The following is a 16,912-nucleotide window of genomic DNA, read 5'->3' as shown; positions in this document are numbered from 1 at the left end:
AGGCACGACCGGGCCACCAGGAAAACAAGCGCGGGGTCCCACCGCCACACACACGAGGGCGGTCCCACGACGCCTGAGACGCCGGCCGGCCCCAGCCACCCCGGGGCCTCCCACGACCCGGCCCCGCCGCCAGGCCCCGCGTGCGACGGTCCCCCCGCGTACCGCGGAGGGACCCCGTCCGTCCAACCGAGCTCAAACCCCTCCGTCCTCGCCAGATCCGCCGTCGTCCGAGTCCGACCCCCGGGGCCCGCGCCCCGGGTGAACGCCCCCGAGCGAGGCGGCCCGCACCGTGCCCGCAACACCGCCACCGGCTGCCGACTCGCGGCGAGGGCAGGCGCGACGGGCTCCTCGCGGCTGCGGGACTAGGGAGTCGTCGGGACGCCCGGGCGTCCCCGCCCGCCCCCCTCGGCCTCGCCACCGAGAGGGGGGTGTGTCACCGCACGCGCACGCACACGCACGCGCACGCGCACGCGCGGCCCCGCGCCGGACGCCCGGCCTTGGCGGGACCCTCCCCCGACTCAGAGGGGGGAGGCGCGGGCCGCGGTAGGCAAAGAGCGGCGCCCGGCCCCACCGCGGGGCCGGCGCAGAGAACCCTCCCGCCGCGAAGGCGAGGGGCTCCGCCCACGTGCTCTGGCAGTCGCCAACACCGTGGCCACTGCACGCGCGGGAGGGGCAGCGGCTGGGGGGTCCGGTACCCCAAGGCTCCCTCTCGGATCGCTAGAGAAGGTTTCCTCACCGAGGGGGCGTCGTCCCCCCAACCCATCGTCTCCCCTTCGGGCCCGCCCACGGAGGCGCTCCACGAGCCGCCAAAGTCCACGACTGGGCGGGGTTTGGGAGAGGGGTCTGCGGTATGGGTAAGCACGAGGCCCAGAGGAGCATTCGCGGCCACAGCCGGGGGCACAACCTCCGCCGCCCCCAGGCCCGTCCATCGGGGGCCCCGAGAGGAGGGAGCACGCCCGAGAGGGGCGGAAAGACCCCCTTCTCTCACAGGCCCCGGCCCAACGCGCTCGCCACCCACGCCCGCGTGCGACCCCCTCCCCCCCGACCGCCACAAACACACACACACGTGGGGGGGGAGGGTGGGCACACGCGGACGCTCGCCTGGCCCGAGTCAGTCCCCCCGTGCCACAGCAACACCGTGGGAGGACGACCGCGACGAGGCGGCCCCTGTTTCCCCCAACCGAGGGAGGGAAAACAGAGGCACGCCTCCCTTACCGTCTCGACCCCCCCAAGAGAGCCACTCACGGGACGCACCACCGCGGCGGCGGGGACCCCGAGGAGCACGCTGGGAGAAGGGAACGACACCACCGCTCGGCCTCGGGCACCTGAGGGACGACCTGGAGCGCTCCAGGGGCACCACAGAGGATCGAACGAGGCACGCTCACGCACCGGCAGGGGCGCGCGGCGCAGCGGCGGGACGGCACCCCCCCACCAACGCGGGGAGGACCGCCCACGGGGGCAACACGCCGAGGAGGCGAAGCGAGAGCGTCTGCTGCGTCCGAGGACCACGGCCCCGCCACCCACGCCGTGAGGCAGGGGGCGGGAGGCCGAAGGTCAGGGCCGGGGACCACCACCCCTGCCCTTCCCCACACCCCTCGACAGGCCGGGAGAGCGTGAGGAGAGAGGCGGGGAGGCCCGCGGACAGAACGAGAAGAGCGGTCCCGTTCGCCAAGAACGTCCGTCCCTCGTCTGGCGCGACCTTAAGGCCCGGCCCAGGAGAGCGCGACATCACCACATCGATCAGTCATGCCAGAGAGCCAGGGACCACCAGGCCCCGAAGGGGAGGGGCACGCACAGCGAGGACCATCACCAGAGGAGCCTGCTTCGGCCTCACCGGCGGCACCCCAAACCCCCTCTTTCTTTTTTTTTTTTTTTTCTCCTCTCAGGCAAAAGTGGCCGACGACCCCGCGAGTGAGGAGAACGCCTGACACGTGGCACGGAGCCTGCGGGGTGGGGTCGTCGTCTCAGCCACCACCGGGTGCCTGCGGCGGGGAGGGGAGTCACACGGGGTAGAAGACCCAACGCCCCGCCGCCCTCGGGTGAGCCAGAGACCGGAGGCGGCACCGCGGGTCGGGTCAGCCGGACGCACACACGAGAGCCGGCGCGCAGGCCCAGGCGGGCGGCTCAAGTGGCGAGGGTCGGCTCGGCCACCAGACGGCGATCCAAAGCCCAGGACCCTGCGCGCGTCCAGACTCCCAAAGTCCTCAGCGACAGACGCCAGAGAAGACCGTGTCAGCACCTATCTGGTGGCAAAAAAGGCCCATTTCGGGCGAAAAAAATCACGGCGCCCGGCAGCGGGGCCCACGCACGCGTCGCAGGGGGGGTCCCCGGGACCTCGGTCCGGCCGCCTGTCCCCAACACTTCCCCATCCACACCAGCCCCGGAGCTCTCGGGGCCATCTGGTCGACCCGAGGAGCTTGGGGGGAGTGGGGGGGGGGGGTGGGGGGGAGGGGGGGGGCGGGCCAAGCGGGGCGGGCAAACGTGGGAGAGGGCCGCGAGCCGGGTCGCCCTCCCCGGTTCACCCGCACGGGCAGGTACCGGTCCCTCCGAGTCTCCGGGCCAAGACTTGGTGAAAGGAAAAGAAATATCTCACTCGGCCGTCTCCGACGAGCGGGCCCCACGGGGGACCGCGCCCGGGCCCGGGCCGCCCTATCCGGGCCACCCAGGACGGCTCGGGCGGGCCGGTCCCCACCCCCACCCCGGCCGGGACTCGCGGCGGGTGGAGGAGAGGGGGCGGGGGAGGGAGGGTGAGAAAAAACTCAAAGTCCGCCGACCAGGACCCCCCGTGGGCACGCTGAAGGGCCGGGTGCGCCCTCCCCGGCCACCCGCGCGAGCAAGGCCCGGTCCGTCCACGTCCACGGACCCAGGGGCACTTGGAAACATTTTGCCCCGGGAGGCGCCTCCCAGGCGACCAGAGCCCACGAGGGAGGGACCGCACCCGGGCCCGGGCCCGGGCCGGTCTCTCCGGGTCACCCCTCGCGGCCCAGGCCGGTCCCCACCTCCCGAGTCCGACTCGGCCAAACATCGGTGAGAAAGAATCCGACCACCGGGAGGGGCCCCACGCGCGCCCGCCACCGAGCCCGTCGCGCCCGCCACCGGCCTAACCTAAACGCACGGGCCCGGGCCGGTCCCCCACCTTCCGGAGCGGGGCGCTGTGGGGACCGCGGAAGAGAGGAAGGGAGGGTGGGGGGGGTCGGGGAATGAACGCTCCAAAGGGTGAGCCAGGAGAAAGCCCGACCGACCGCCCATCCGCAGGCGCTCCGGAGGGCGCGGAAGACCCTCTCCCTTCCCACCGCGGCGGCCCGGCCCAGGTCGTGTCGGGTGGCCGGGTCGGTCCCCGCGGCCGGAGGGGAGCGGACGGATGCTGGTCGACCGTGCCAGGCGGTCCCCCAGAGCGGCTCGAGAGCGCGGCGACGGTCACACCCTCATAGACCTGCACGCCCAATCTCAAGCGACAGCAGGAGGCGCCCACGCCTGGGCGCCACCGGGACAGTGGCCACCAGCGTCGCCTGGCTGCCGGAACTCTGCCTCGGGCCCGGCGGCCGACTCACAGCCCTCACGAAGGTCGCCGAAGCTCCAGAGACAAGGGACAATATAAAAGCGGCCGCCAGGTGGCTCCCGACAACCGGCTCCAACGTCCCCGGGCCGGATCCCTGTCGCCGGCCGGCCACCGAGGACGCGGCGGCAGCGCCGGGCCGCCCAAACGCCCGAGCTCAGCCCGGGACGAGGCGGCGGGCGTCTGGCGCGGCGGCCCCGTGTCGTCCATCTCGGAGCTAGCTCCCCGGTCGGCACGACACGACACGGTGCGACCCGGGCAGCAGACGGGGGTGGGGGGGTGGGGGGCGGGGGAAGCCGGGGAGATGTCGCCGGGAGGCTGTCTCGGAGGAGACGCGCTCCCCAACGCGATTCCTGGGCGGGGGGGAAATCCCGCGGAGACGCCGGCGGGGCCCGGGGCGCCCGGCACGGGTTGCCCAGAGGGGCACGAGCAAGATCCCCGGCTGCCCGGACGGGGGGGAGGGAGGGAGGGAGGGAGGGAGGGAGGGAGGGAGGGAGGGAGGGAGGGAGGGAAGGAGGGAGGGACGGATGGAGGGACGGAGGGACGGAGGGACGGATGTAAGGACGGAGGGACGGACGGAGGGAGGGAGGGAGGGAGAGAGAGAGGGACGGAAGTCGGGGACTGGCAAACCGAAACCAGGCAAGCGCTCAGGGAACAACGCAGGAATTCGTCCAAAGACAACACATGGGTGCTGCGAGGGTGGGGAAAATGCACTTGCGGTCACGAGAACATGGATTTCATAACGGACTGACCACGATCCATCACGGGCCGGGCGGGGGTGGGGGGGGTGGGGGCGGGTGAGGCGGGGGTTGGGGGAATGCGGGCGGCTGGTGGGGAGGGGGCGAGGGTGGAGTCAATAGCCATCCACTAAAGAAACTGAGTTCCGGTACGTCGACACAAGGCAACACTCTGAGTGCGAGTGTGTGTGAGCGTGTGTGTGCGTGTGCGTGCGTGCGTGTGTGTGTGGAGTGCGGTGAGTACTGACAGCGAACCGTAGTCCCACCGGGACCACACCAAACCATACCAACCAAGAAGTCAAGCTGTAGAACTTCTCTGGCCTTTAAAACAAAGAGAAAAGCGTGCACGTATCGCATACGTACACACATTACGTACGCTTGTGGCATACGTATACGTGGACGTGGACGTATAAAGGCCTAGGACAAGCCCAAGCACATCCCGTCAGGGGAGCCTATCCAAAACAGACCAAGACCTCACACAATTCAGCCTCCAGAAAACAAGCGACCCAGTGAGAAAAGTGGGCAGGAGGCCAGAACAGAACATTTTCATTAGAGAAAAAAAAGAAGAAGAGAAAAAAAGAAAAAAAGAAAAAAGAAAGAAAGAAAGAACACAACTTTCTTAGTAAAAACCAAACAAACAAAACACAACAACAAAACAAACAGAAATAAAACAGAAAACCTCTTTTAGTGAAAGAATTCAACGGGGCAACGAAAAAAGCGCACACACGCATCTCTCTGGACGAAGATATTCGGACAGGCACAGGATCTGGAGTTGCGACAGCAAGTTCGTACAAGCAGAAAAAGTGCCTCCTTCCTCCCGATCCAACACGTATTTTTCAAGCTGAGAGAGACCACCACCACCGTGGCACGCCGGAGGGAGGACTCAGAGATGTCACCCGGCGGGTGAGAGAACGGCTCTCCGACAAAAGACAGCAGTATGGAAAACAGAAAGGAAGTCCCTCAAAACACTGCACAGAAAACTACCATGCGACCCAGCAACTCCACTAAGTGCCCACGGAGGGGGTAAAGACGACATGTACATGTCTATCTGTACCAACACCTGTAACGATGGAGAGATAGGTACGGACGCACTGTTAGCGCTCTCTGTGCCCGTACGTCTATATCTATGAGAGAAGGACCGGGTGGGGGGTGGGGGGTGGGGGGTGGGGGTGCGGAGAGAGAAGTGAGACAAAGAGTGGACAGTCACGTGAGTGCAGTAGGTAAGGAAGATTAAGACGACAAACAAACTCCCAACAGTGGTCCTGTAAGTCAACCATCAAGATTTCGATATCATGATGTCATCAAGCACCAACCCTTCTGAAGGGACACAGCGACACACAGGGCTCACTTGGCAGGGCAGTTCAGGACCCTAAAATGACCGTGAAAGGTGAAGCTCGAAAAAGCAATCTTGTTCATCCACGGGGGGAAAATACCGTTCTCCCACGACATTCAAAAATCCTATCAGGGGGCTTCCCTGGTGGCGCAGTGGTTGAGAGTCCGCCTGCCGATGCAGGGGACACGGGTTCGTGCCCTGGTCCGGGAAGATCCCACATGCCGCGGAGCGGCTGGGCCCGTGAGCCATGGCCGCTGGGCCTGCGCGTCCGGAGCCTGTGCTCCGCAATGGGAGAGGCCACAACAGTGAGAGGCCCGCGTACCACAAAAAAAAAAAAAAAAAAAAAAAAAAAAAAAAAAAAATCCTATCAAAACATTTTAAAACTCTCTTACTCGCTCACCATTTAAAAGGTAGAGAAATAAAAAGAGAGCCAAAGTACGATTTATTGAGTGGTGGACCGTCACAGAAAGCATGCCATGAAAGCCTCCGATTCATTTTGGAAGGTCCTAGGAACAGCAATCTTCAACATTGCTCTCCTGCCTGCCTTCTTGGCGTGGTATCTTTTCTACATCTGGATAAGCAGTCCTAGGTTTTGTGTGTTTGCTTGTTATTCCCCTAACTGAAGATCAGCCTCCAACACGATAACCCTTTGTGCCCTCTGGGTCCTGAACTCTCTTCTCTGGAAGTGCTTTTCTGAATGGGAACGGTTTCACCAACGTCATCGCCTGGAGACATCTTCAGCCTGTCCTCCCCCCACCCGCACCCCCGCCCGCCCCCCACCCTCTTCCTCCTCCTCCTCCTCCTCCTCCTCCTCCTCCTCCTCCTCCTCCTCCTCCTCCTCCTCCTCCTCCTCCTCCTTCTCCTTTTTTTCTTTGTTTTCTTCAGCTCTCCTTGCGCTGGTCTCTCACACGGTGGCAGCGTTGTCCTAGGCATGCCCAGGTGTCTCCTAACCCCATCCAAGTGATGACTCCCAGCGTCATCATTTTGGGTTTCTTAGCCGCACTTTCGTCGTTCCCGGGCAATTCTTTCTTTTTATTTTCCATGGACGGGGGAGACCAGACCGGGGCGGGGGGCAACACAACGACACACTGCGTGTGACCTGGGAAACAGACACATACACGCCAGGCAATCACCGACAGGCTCTGAAAGAGGATCGGTCCCCGGACACGGGGCACGCACGTTTGTTATCGGTGGAGTCACTGCAGACCGAACGGGAAGCAGCAGACTTTGAACTTGACGCAGCTACCGTTCATCCATCGCGGAAACTGACATTTGAAACACGTAGTTAGGCTCTTGGTGCGATTTCACCTAGTCATTGAAATGTGTGCACAGTGGAACCATGGAAAGTGAGACAACCCCCCCACCCCACTTCTACCAAAGGTCGCCAAATGAAGACTCTCGTTTGTTTACAAACCAAATTTCCTATCCTTAAATTTGGTGGGAGCTTTCCCTAAGGATTGCACGGGAAGGTGACTTCCTCAAGCGTTGGAGTAGTTTTCCTTAGAACTAGAGAATTAGAATTCTGCTGAATGATGAACACACACCTCGCTTAAGTTTCTGCTAGGAAATCCACGCACCATGTGGATCGAACGAAAAGCAAAATGATTTTTTAACAAGGTCTTCTCTCCACTTCAGACGAATTTTACAGGGCGGGGAGGGGGGAGGCTAGGCTTCTCTGTTTTTCATTTAAGGTCCTCTGAAACGTCAGTAAGTGTTCGTGATCCTACTCACGTGTACTCTTGTCCTCCATCCAATCGTCAGTCATCTGGCAGAAGGAGAGCCTGCCTCATCCACGGCAAACAACATTCCGACACTCAATGAGAAAATACATTTCTGGTGCTTTCGCCAAAAAATGCAAAGCCCCTTATTTAAGCTAATGGAATTTAAAAGAAATCCCTAGTACCTAGGAACAGAACAAAGTGAAAGAAACACAACGCACAGACTTGGGGGATAGAAAGAAAGAAAGAAAAAGAAAGAAAGAAAGAAAGAAAGAAAGAAAGAAAGAAAGAAAGAAAGAAAGAAAGAAAGAAAGAAAGAAAGAAAGAAAGAAAGAAAGAAAGAAAGAAAGAAGAGAGAGAGAGAGAGAGAGAGAGAGAGAGAGGAAGGAGAGGAGAGGAGAGGAGACAAGAGGAGAGGAGAGGAGAGGGAGGGAGGGAGGGAGGGACGAAGGAAGGAAGGAAGGAAGGAAGGAAGGAAGGAAGGAAGGAAGGAAGGAAGGAAGGAAGGAAGAAAGGAAGGAAGGAAGAAAGAAAAGATCTCTCAACCTAAAAGTTTTTGTGACAAACGGACAATCTATGATTTGGTAGGTTAAAAAATATTTTTGGAACGTAAAGTTCTTTGAGACACGAATGGAGAAGAAAACAAGAAAAGGACAATCAGAATTCGGAACCCTCAGAAACCTGAATCGGTCATGAACAGGAACTAGGAAGCCAGGGTGAACGGCGTCTGTGACACCAGTGATTCTGGACTGGCAAAGGGATGATTCCATTTCACCAGCATACATTTTCACACAGTGTCACTTTTTAAAAATGTTTTCTTTTCCCCAGAGTGATGCCAGAGGTGTGGACTCATACATCGAAACATCTTTAGTCTTTCTGTAATAAGGAGACAGAAGTAGGTCCACTGAGACTTGTCGAGCCATGAACGAACGTTTCCATAGGTTATCTTTGGAAAGGATCCAGACATTCCACGAATTCCCCATCATTCCACTTATGCCAACTCTGAAGTTTCTAAAGTGACCCAAAAGGTCTGGGCGAGACTGTTTTTAAGTAGACATACCACAAAACATAACGCTTCTTAAGGAGTTCCTGCACCTAGAGCTATCGACATCACTTGTTCGAGATCCCATGACGACGAGATGGCCCGTGAACACTTCCTGAGACTTCAGACGATGATGTCAGCCATCATCCCCAAGTTCTTTTTCTTGCCGACGAATCTGGTTCACTCCCGTGAACTTACTGGATTTGGGGTCGACGTAGATAGAAGGAAAGGATGACCTCGAACGCTGATCACGCTAAAGACATGCCTAGTTTCATAAAACCCATACCTTGACCTTGGCTATTCTCGGCTGAAGGGTTCAGCCTAGATCACCACCTGAACTTGCCTAAAACCTTTGGGTCCCTTCCCTTTCTAGTGGACTGAATTCCGGAGTGCTCCCTTCTAAGCCATTCAAGAGAGCTCTCTCACAAGTTCATTGCGGCACTCGGATCCCTACGCAGAAACAGGCCAGCTCTAGAAGGGAGCTACAGACATACAGTACCTGTTACCAGGCCCTTTCCAGATTCTGGCACAGCAGTACCAGAAAAATGAAGGTCGTTTCCACAAGGCTTCTAAGGCTAGCACGGCAAAACTTTTTTTTTTTTTTTTTTTTTTTTTTTTTTTTTTTTTTTTTTTTAATTAAAAGAGATAGCTTGTACACAAGGGAGAAGGCGGTGGGTGGGGTGGGGGTGAGAGGCAGCCCCACCCCCCCCACCCCCCGAGTTGCTTGGATCACGAAAGGGAGAGTTTGTCTCGGGATCACTGATCATTTCCAGAAATCCTCCAAATTCTTGGATCATCAGCAGCTGGTTCCACGGTGGCTACCTGTGGGGAATACCAAGTGCTTCCACGAGGGGAAAGAAGCGCATGAGAATGTTCGGCAAGAAAGCACAGGAACAGATAAGGGTTCAATGTACAGCTGAGCTTCTCGTCTTGGGACAACTAGGTATAGTCGTGGGTGGGTGTCCACAGAGGAAAAGTTCATCTTCTTTTACTCCCGCGAGCCTCGTGTGTGTGTGTGTGTGTGTGTGTGTGTGTGTGTGTGTGTGTGTGTGTCTGTGTCTGTGTCTGTGTCTGTGTGTCTGTGTGTGTGTCTGTGTGTGTCTGAGACTCAGGCCCCCAGGGCTGATCTGCTCATGCAATTCCATTTCCCCTCCCCCTCCCCCTCCCCCTCCCCCTCTTCCTCCTCCTCCTCCTCCTTCTATGTACTTCTTTCTGTCGAGGAGATGATTTCCAACTCAAATGCAGACCAAAAGATTTCTAGGTTCCCAAACTTCAGGGTTCCATGGATCAGGGTGTCCAAAATCTGCACAGCGCCTTCAATAACGGCCCTCTTTCTCAGTGCACACAAGTCAACCCCAGACCAAGGCACCCTAAGGGCAAAAACCCTCCAGGATTTCTCCCACCAGACCCCGAACATCAGCACACACACCCTCCCCCAGTTTCTATTTCGTATCGTGTGGGCTCAGGCAGACAACAAACACGTCCATCGTTCGATCATCTTCCTTTGGCGTGTTTCGTGAACGTTGCACCGGCCGAAGAAACCTAAGTGTGCAAAAGCTCATCCCCGTGTAAAAGGCTTTGGCTTCTCAGCGAAGGGGTCGAGCCAAGGGACCTAGGCCCCTCTGTCCACTTTTCACTGGGTTCACTGGCCTCACTGTTGTCCCAAGCGATGGCCGGTCAGATCTCTCACGGTCATTCTTCTTTTGGCCTTCTGGTTTTAGAGAGGGTTTTCAACTGGGGTAAAAAGGGCAGGCTTGTGTGGGGCCCTTTCATGGTGGGGAGGGGGTGGGGGGGGCCCCGTAGAGGTCCCTCCGATTCACCCAATCTCAGGCAGTGCCCTATTCAAAACGTTTGTTTCCGGGCTTCCCCGGTGGTGCAGTGGTTGAGAATCCGCCTGCCAATGCAGGGGCCACGGGTTCGTGCCCCGGTCCGGGAAGACCCCACATGTCGCGGAGCGGCTAGGCCCATGAGCCACGGCCACTGAGCCTGCGCATCCGGAGCCTGTGCTCCGCAACGGGAGAGGCCACGACAGTGAGAGGCCCGCGTACCACAAAAAAAAAAAAAAAAAAAAAAAAAAGAAAAGAAAAGAAAAGAAAACAGAAAACGTTTGTTTCCGTCCCACCAAGAGCCCACCTTTGGAGAGATTCCCTGCCTTACACGTCCTCTCCGCTCCTCCTATTCATCCACCGTGATCCACCACCACCACCACCACCACCACCACCACCACCACCCCGCCGGCCGACCTGATCTGTTCACCCTGAAGCTGGCAAGCAGTAAGGGTGCTCGTGAAGCGAGGATCCGTTGGGATTGGCCAAGATGGCAAAGTGGCGGCGGGGGCGGCGGCGGCGGTGGGGCGGGGGGGGGGTATGTGGAGGGGACTCGGAAAGTACGAGGTTACAGCTAACAGCTGCTGCTGGCAGATAGGTCTTTGAAACAGGCTGGTGGCGCCCTGGACTTTGATACCGTCCATTCTGACCATTCCTGTTCTCCGTGAGAAGGGTGTTGGGCCCAGGATCGGCCACCCCAAAACGGGCCTCCGTGGCACATTGACGATTTTGAGCGAAGGGGGACTCCAGAAGCAGCCACGTTTGTCCGAGGGACACTGGGATTCTCCTCTGTGTCTCCCTGAAAGCGAGACATCCATCTCTCGGCTGAAAGGTGCACTCCCTGCCTCCGGAGGTAGGAGGCCGCCGCCGCGATCGGCAAATTAGGGCATTCGGGCCCGAGAAACCTTCGGAGACAAACACTGCGGACCACCGCAAACCCGAGCTCTGTTTAGCTTCTTCCTTCGCTCGCTCGTTCGCTCACGGCACACCCCAAAACCTAAGTCTCTCGGTCCGGTTCCCTGTCTGTCTCACCCATGTACCGTTCGTTCCTCGGTCTGAGCAGGAGAGACGCCGCCCGCTTCAGCCACTTCTCAGCCCTCGAATGAAAGGAAAGGTCACCCCGCTCCCCCCACACACCTTCGTCTCTCCGCGCCTTGGGCCCATGTTACTTTATTTTTATTTTTATTTTTTTGCATTACACGGGCCTCTCACTCTTGTGGCCTCTCCCGTCGCGGAGCACAGGCTCCGGACACGCAGGCTCAGCGGCCACGGCTCACGGGCCTAGCTGCTCCACGGCACGTGGGATCCTCCCGGACCGGGGCACAAACCTGTGTCCCCTGCATCGGCAGGCGGACTCTCGACCACTTTGCCACCAGGGAAGCCCATCGGGCCCATTTTAGAATGAGTCCAGCCACAGGAACTCAAGAGGGGTAGAGGGGGAGATCTCCCCCTCCCCCAAACAGGAAGGCACCTGGAACCCCGTTCCCACCGGCCACCCGGCTCCACTTTGGGTGCGTGAATCCTAGTTTGCCTCCTCCGGATCTTTAAATGATCTTCCACGTGTTATAACAGACTCACAAGGAGAGAAGCTTACGCATGTATTTCTTCTGAGTTTCATGCGACACGGGGAGCCCTCCTAAGAAAACAAAGAAAGACCCAGAGAAGCGTCCGAACCTAACATCTCTTCTGTTGGATCTGAGCAAAGAGAGGCAATCTGAAAAAGCAACTATACTCTGGCGGGGGTGCGGAGTGTGTGTGTGTGTGTGTGGGGGGGGGGGGGTGTGAGTGGGGGTGGGTGAGGGGGGGGTGGGTGGGTGGGGGGCGCGGGCGATGCCAAAGGAGGATGAGAACTCTTAGAAATTCTTAGGCATAGAAAATTAAGACGGATCCGGGCCCGCGCCTCTCCTTTTCTCGTGCGTTGGGAAGATCATTTGGCTCTCGCCGGCTGGGATGTCATCTCCCCACGAACCATCAGGCGAGCTGTGGGGCGGAAAGAGGGAGAGCAGGGTTCAGAAGAACGTGGAGAAGATGGACGCTAGATGCCCAGAGTCCACGTACCCCGCCCCCCCCCCCCCCCCCCCGGGAGCAAGGATCTCTTCTTCGTGGGCACACGATCTTCCACCACGACCTCCGGACCGTGGTGCCAAGTCACGCCCACGCGAAGACAGGGCTCACCCAGGGATATGGGCTTGTGCCACAGAAAGGGAGACAGCAGGGAAGTCACCGAGCTTAAGGTATCTGACTCTCGTCGGGTCCTCGACAGGCGGAGGGACACATCTTTCCGACACGGTCGGGGCCGGCTTAGAGAACCGCTGCCGACGACCGCACCGCGAAGGAAGATGTCTCTGCGGTCTCGACAGAAGATCCAGTAGGTTTCCCAAGTGGCGGAGCTAGGAATCGATCGGCCAGGCAGGCGTGTCCAATCTTCAACTTTGGGAAGACACGCGGACTTTTACCCCCCCTTTTCGGCGGGGAGCCTGTAGAAGATCAGGCCGGGAGGAAGGACACAGTCTGTCAGTCGTTGCACGTGATGTTAACGTCCAGGCCAGGAGGAGCCATGCCAGGACTGACTCCACAAAAGGGAGAAGGTGACCAGTTGCCTTTTGAGGACCATGGCTCTCTACGCGGCACGGAAACCAAGGGAGCAGGGGCCAGGGTAGAGGCCGGCAGGGTCGTCAGAGGCCCAGCCAGGACAGAGACCGGTGAGGTGCGAGCCTGAACGAAGGCAGTAGAGGGGAGAGGGAGAGAGGGGATGGAGCAGGACCTATTTCGGTCCCGGAATCGGCAGAACCTGGTATCCCGGCGTGAGTCTTTAGAAACACCGTCCAACTCCACTCCACGGGCAAAATACAAGGTAGAGGGCGGAGCTTTCTGCACCCAGGATCCTCCCGAGACCCAGGCGAGAAGGGCCCTTCCCACGGATGGGCTCCACATCCCACCAGGGTCGGTCGGTCGGTCGGTCGGTCGGCAGGTCACCAAGACACAAAGAAGCACATTCTTTCTTTCGAGAAGCTCTGTCCCCAGGACCTGGCACTCAGCACACTGGTGATCTGCCAACCAGAACCCTTAAACACCTCCTCAGGTTCCAGGGGAAGGCTTTGCTCACCTCTTTTCGGCCCTACCTCTGTCCTCAAAACTAAAGGTAAAAGAACACACGAACACACACACACACACACACACACACACACACACACACACACACACCAAAGGTAATGGAGTCCGAATACCACGAAGGCTCTCAGGTTGTGCTAGGGCCGTTGCCCAACAGCACTGTGAAGTGTGTGTCTGTGGGGGGGCGGTGGGGGTGATGTGTGTGGGTGTGTGGGGGTGTGGGTGTGTGTGTGGGTGTGTGTGTGTGTGCGTGTGCGTGTGACTCATAGGTGGATATTTTCCATAGGTGTGCACTATGGCACTGCAGGATCTGTGGTCGGTTGCTGAGTCCCCGGAGGTGGAAGCGCAGATACAGGGCCCTGAGTGTGAAGTTATCCATGGACGCTCACAGCGCGTGGGGTCGGGGTCGGCAGCCGTAACCCTCCATGTTGGTGGTTCAACGGTCAACTCTACTTTATAGATCAGAGAGGATAACGTCACGCGTTCACTGTTAATAACTTTTCCAAATAGTCTTTATCTTTTCAAAAGGAAGACATCATTTAATCCATTTCACAAGATGATACTGGGAACCTACTGCCCCAGCACGTGAATTATCCCTACAGAACACAAGATCCCTGAGAAGGAAGAGCCCTGAGCACTGAGATACCATGAAGGTAGGCTTTTAGATGATATTCTCTGCTTCTGCAGCTCGAGGTAAAACATGGGATGACTGGCTCTACCTATCCCATTCCAGTCTGTCCAACGCGAGCCCCCATGGCACGTCTCACCAGTGGTCGGTCCACGATAACTCCATCCATAGGAATTCTTGGCAGTTTTATGTTCAGGATCATTTCTTTTCCTGCCATTGATTGAAAACTCCCTGGACCCTGTTAGCAGCTACAGATTCAATGAGTCCAGTACTTCATAGGTTTTGTCATGTATTTAGAAGGGGAATCACCATCAAGTTGCTGAAATGAGGACTAAGTGTCTTTCAGATATGGAGATGGAAATAAATGGTGCTCTGCAGGGTGTGCGATGACAGGCACCCAGGATTCCTTCACCCAGCCCTCCCTTTGCTCCCTCATAGGTTCCTGGGAAATCCAAACACACACACACGCGCACACACACACACACACACACACACACACACACACACACACACGGGGGGGGGGGGAGAGAGAGAGAGAGAGAGAGAGCTCTGGGTGTGCTATTTGCTCTCCATGATTTCACGTGCCTTTTGGGCATGGCTGACAGAGATAGATGGACATGAAGCAGCAGGACAGCAAGCTGGCATCTCGGCCGGCCTACAGAAGTTTCCCAAGTGAAATATCAACAGCAGGGCAGGGACGCCCACGTGACGTGGGAGAGAAGGGGGGTGGGGGGGGCGGACCGCTGACCGACGTCGGCTCAGGTTTCCCGTCCCCCTCCGGCCGAGAACCTGCCTTCCGCTTCCTGCCCTCAAGTATGTGAGAGGAGCGTGTTTCTTTCCAATAAATACCGACACATCATTTCAGTCTGTTTGTGTGTTTGTTTTTGCTTGTTCTTTTTCTGGACGAGGCCAAAGAGCCCTTCCAGTGGAGGTGTGTGTACAAAGGAGGATCTGACAGAATGGGAGGGTGCGGGTCAGTCCATGTGCGAAGAAATCCAGAGAATCTGTCATAGCTGAGACTCGGGCCTTTTGCAGAAATAGGCCAAGAGAGTTCGGATTTGATGATTCACTGCCACATAGTCATCACAGCAGTTTCCTGGAAGGGATTGTGTTACAGGAGGCGGCGTGGCCCTCAGCCCTCAGGCCTCAACCCGGCAGGCAGGCAGGCAGGCAGGCAGGCAGGCAGGCAGGCAGGCAGGCAGCGGCTATTGTCTGTTGGTCCCGCCCCCACCCCCACCCCCACCCCCGTTCCTTCTCCAGAGCTCCTTCCTAAGTCCCCTTGGACTGACCTTTGCCAGGAGCGGGGGAGGGGAGGTGCGGACGATTCATTCCGCAGGGCCTCGTTCAATCGCTCGATTCAAATGCAGAAAGCTCTCCGGTCAGGTCGGAGCCTTTGACTTTGCCTCGAGCTTCTCTTTAATGAATGGCTTTTTCTCTTTTCTTTCCCCAATTTCGCCACCCTCAGGCTGCCCCCTCCAAACTGCAGGGAGGGAAGGAGGGAGAGAGGAGGTGACGGGAGGAGGACGTGTGAGAAACAGGCCTTTTCTCCAGGCAAAAGGTGTCCCCTCCTTTTCCTGACCCTGGAAACCCCACTACACCATTTGAGAATCATGGACATGTGTGGAAGCAGATGTCTTCACTTGAGATCTTCCTCCGCAGGAGGACAGAAAGGAGGGCCAGTGTGTCCCTCTTGTGCTGGCCGGTTCTTGTCACTTGAATTCAAAATAATCAATAGAGCATGGAGGCACATTTTGGGGCGGCCTACTCTGGGAGCTCAACAGTTCCCTCCTCTGAAAGTTCCTTGGAACATATTAAAGCTGAGCTGGTGACTCGTGTGTGTGTGTGTGTGTGTGTGTGTGTGTGTGTGTGTGTGTGTGAAGGAGATTTCTAGATGTCAGGGTCGAAGTAACTTTAGAAGTTTGAAATACCTCTGATGATGTCGTCGGGTGTTTGGTTCAAATTTCGGAGTGGCTCTCACAGAAACAGGCACGAGGATTCTTTCCATAGGAGCCGTTGTGGCCGTTTCTCTAAGGTTTTCATCAAGTTCTCTAGCTTCCGTCTGCAGGGCTTCAGGCAAAAGGCCGTTTTAGGCCTCAGTGATGCCAAGCCAAAAGGGTGGGAGAAAATGGCCAACATTCATGGAGAGAGTCGTAGCCAGAGATTGAAGGGAACTCACAAAACTTCGGGATGCAGTCCCGTTTTCAGGTTAAGAACAACACCCTAAGGGAAACGAGTAGCACCAGAATTTCATATCCAGAAGTGTGTATCCCTGTCTCATGGAAACATAATTTTGGCCTCCAGGTAACGTATGCAAATAGCTGTATCGCCAAGGAAATAAGAAGCCTCATTGAGAGTTTCTGAATTAAGGAAGGTAAGGAGAAAAAGATCAGTGATTCCATCCTGCTGACAGAGGTATAAGTTACCAAATGGATATCCATCTTTAAAAATAAAAAAAGAAACTTGGGTTTTCCTTGTTTGTTTCTGTTTCCCTTGTATGTGGAAAACAAAAGATTTAACCATCAGTCCTAATCCCACTCCCTCTCTTTTTTTTTTTTCCAGATTTTTTTTAAAAATATTTGAAATATAATTCATTTACAATGTCGTGTTAGTTTCAGGTATACGGCACAGTGATTCAGTTCTCTCTCTCTCTCCCTCCCTCCCTCTCTCATATATATATATATATATATATATATATATATGTATGTATGTATATATATATATATATATATAGAGAGAGAGAGAGAGAGAGAGAGAGAGGGAGGGAGAGAGAGACACGGAGAGAGAGACACGGAGACGGAGACAGAGAGACAGAGAGACAGAGATTTTTATAAATCTCTATCTATCTATCTATCTATCTATCTATCTATCTATATCTACACATATATATTTTAGCGGCTTCCCCGGTGGCGCAGTGGTTGAGAGTCCGCCTGCCGATGCAGGGGACACGGGTTCGTGCCCCGG

The sequence above is a fragment of the Kogia breviceps genome, assembly GCF_026419965.1.
Source record: "Kogia breviceps isolate mKogBre1 chromosome 20 unlocalized genomic scaffold, mKogBre1 haplotype 1 SUPER_20_unloc_5, whole genome shotgun sequence".
NCBI classification, from domain to species: Eukaryota; Metazoa; Chordata; class Mammalia; order Artiodactyla; family Physeteridae; genus Kogia; species Kogia breviceps.
Note: the sequence above shows the minus strand (reverse complement) of the source record.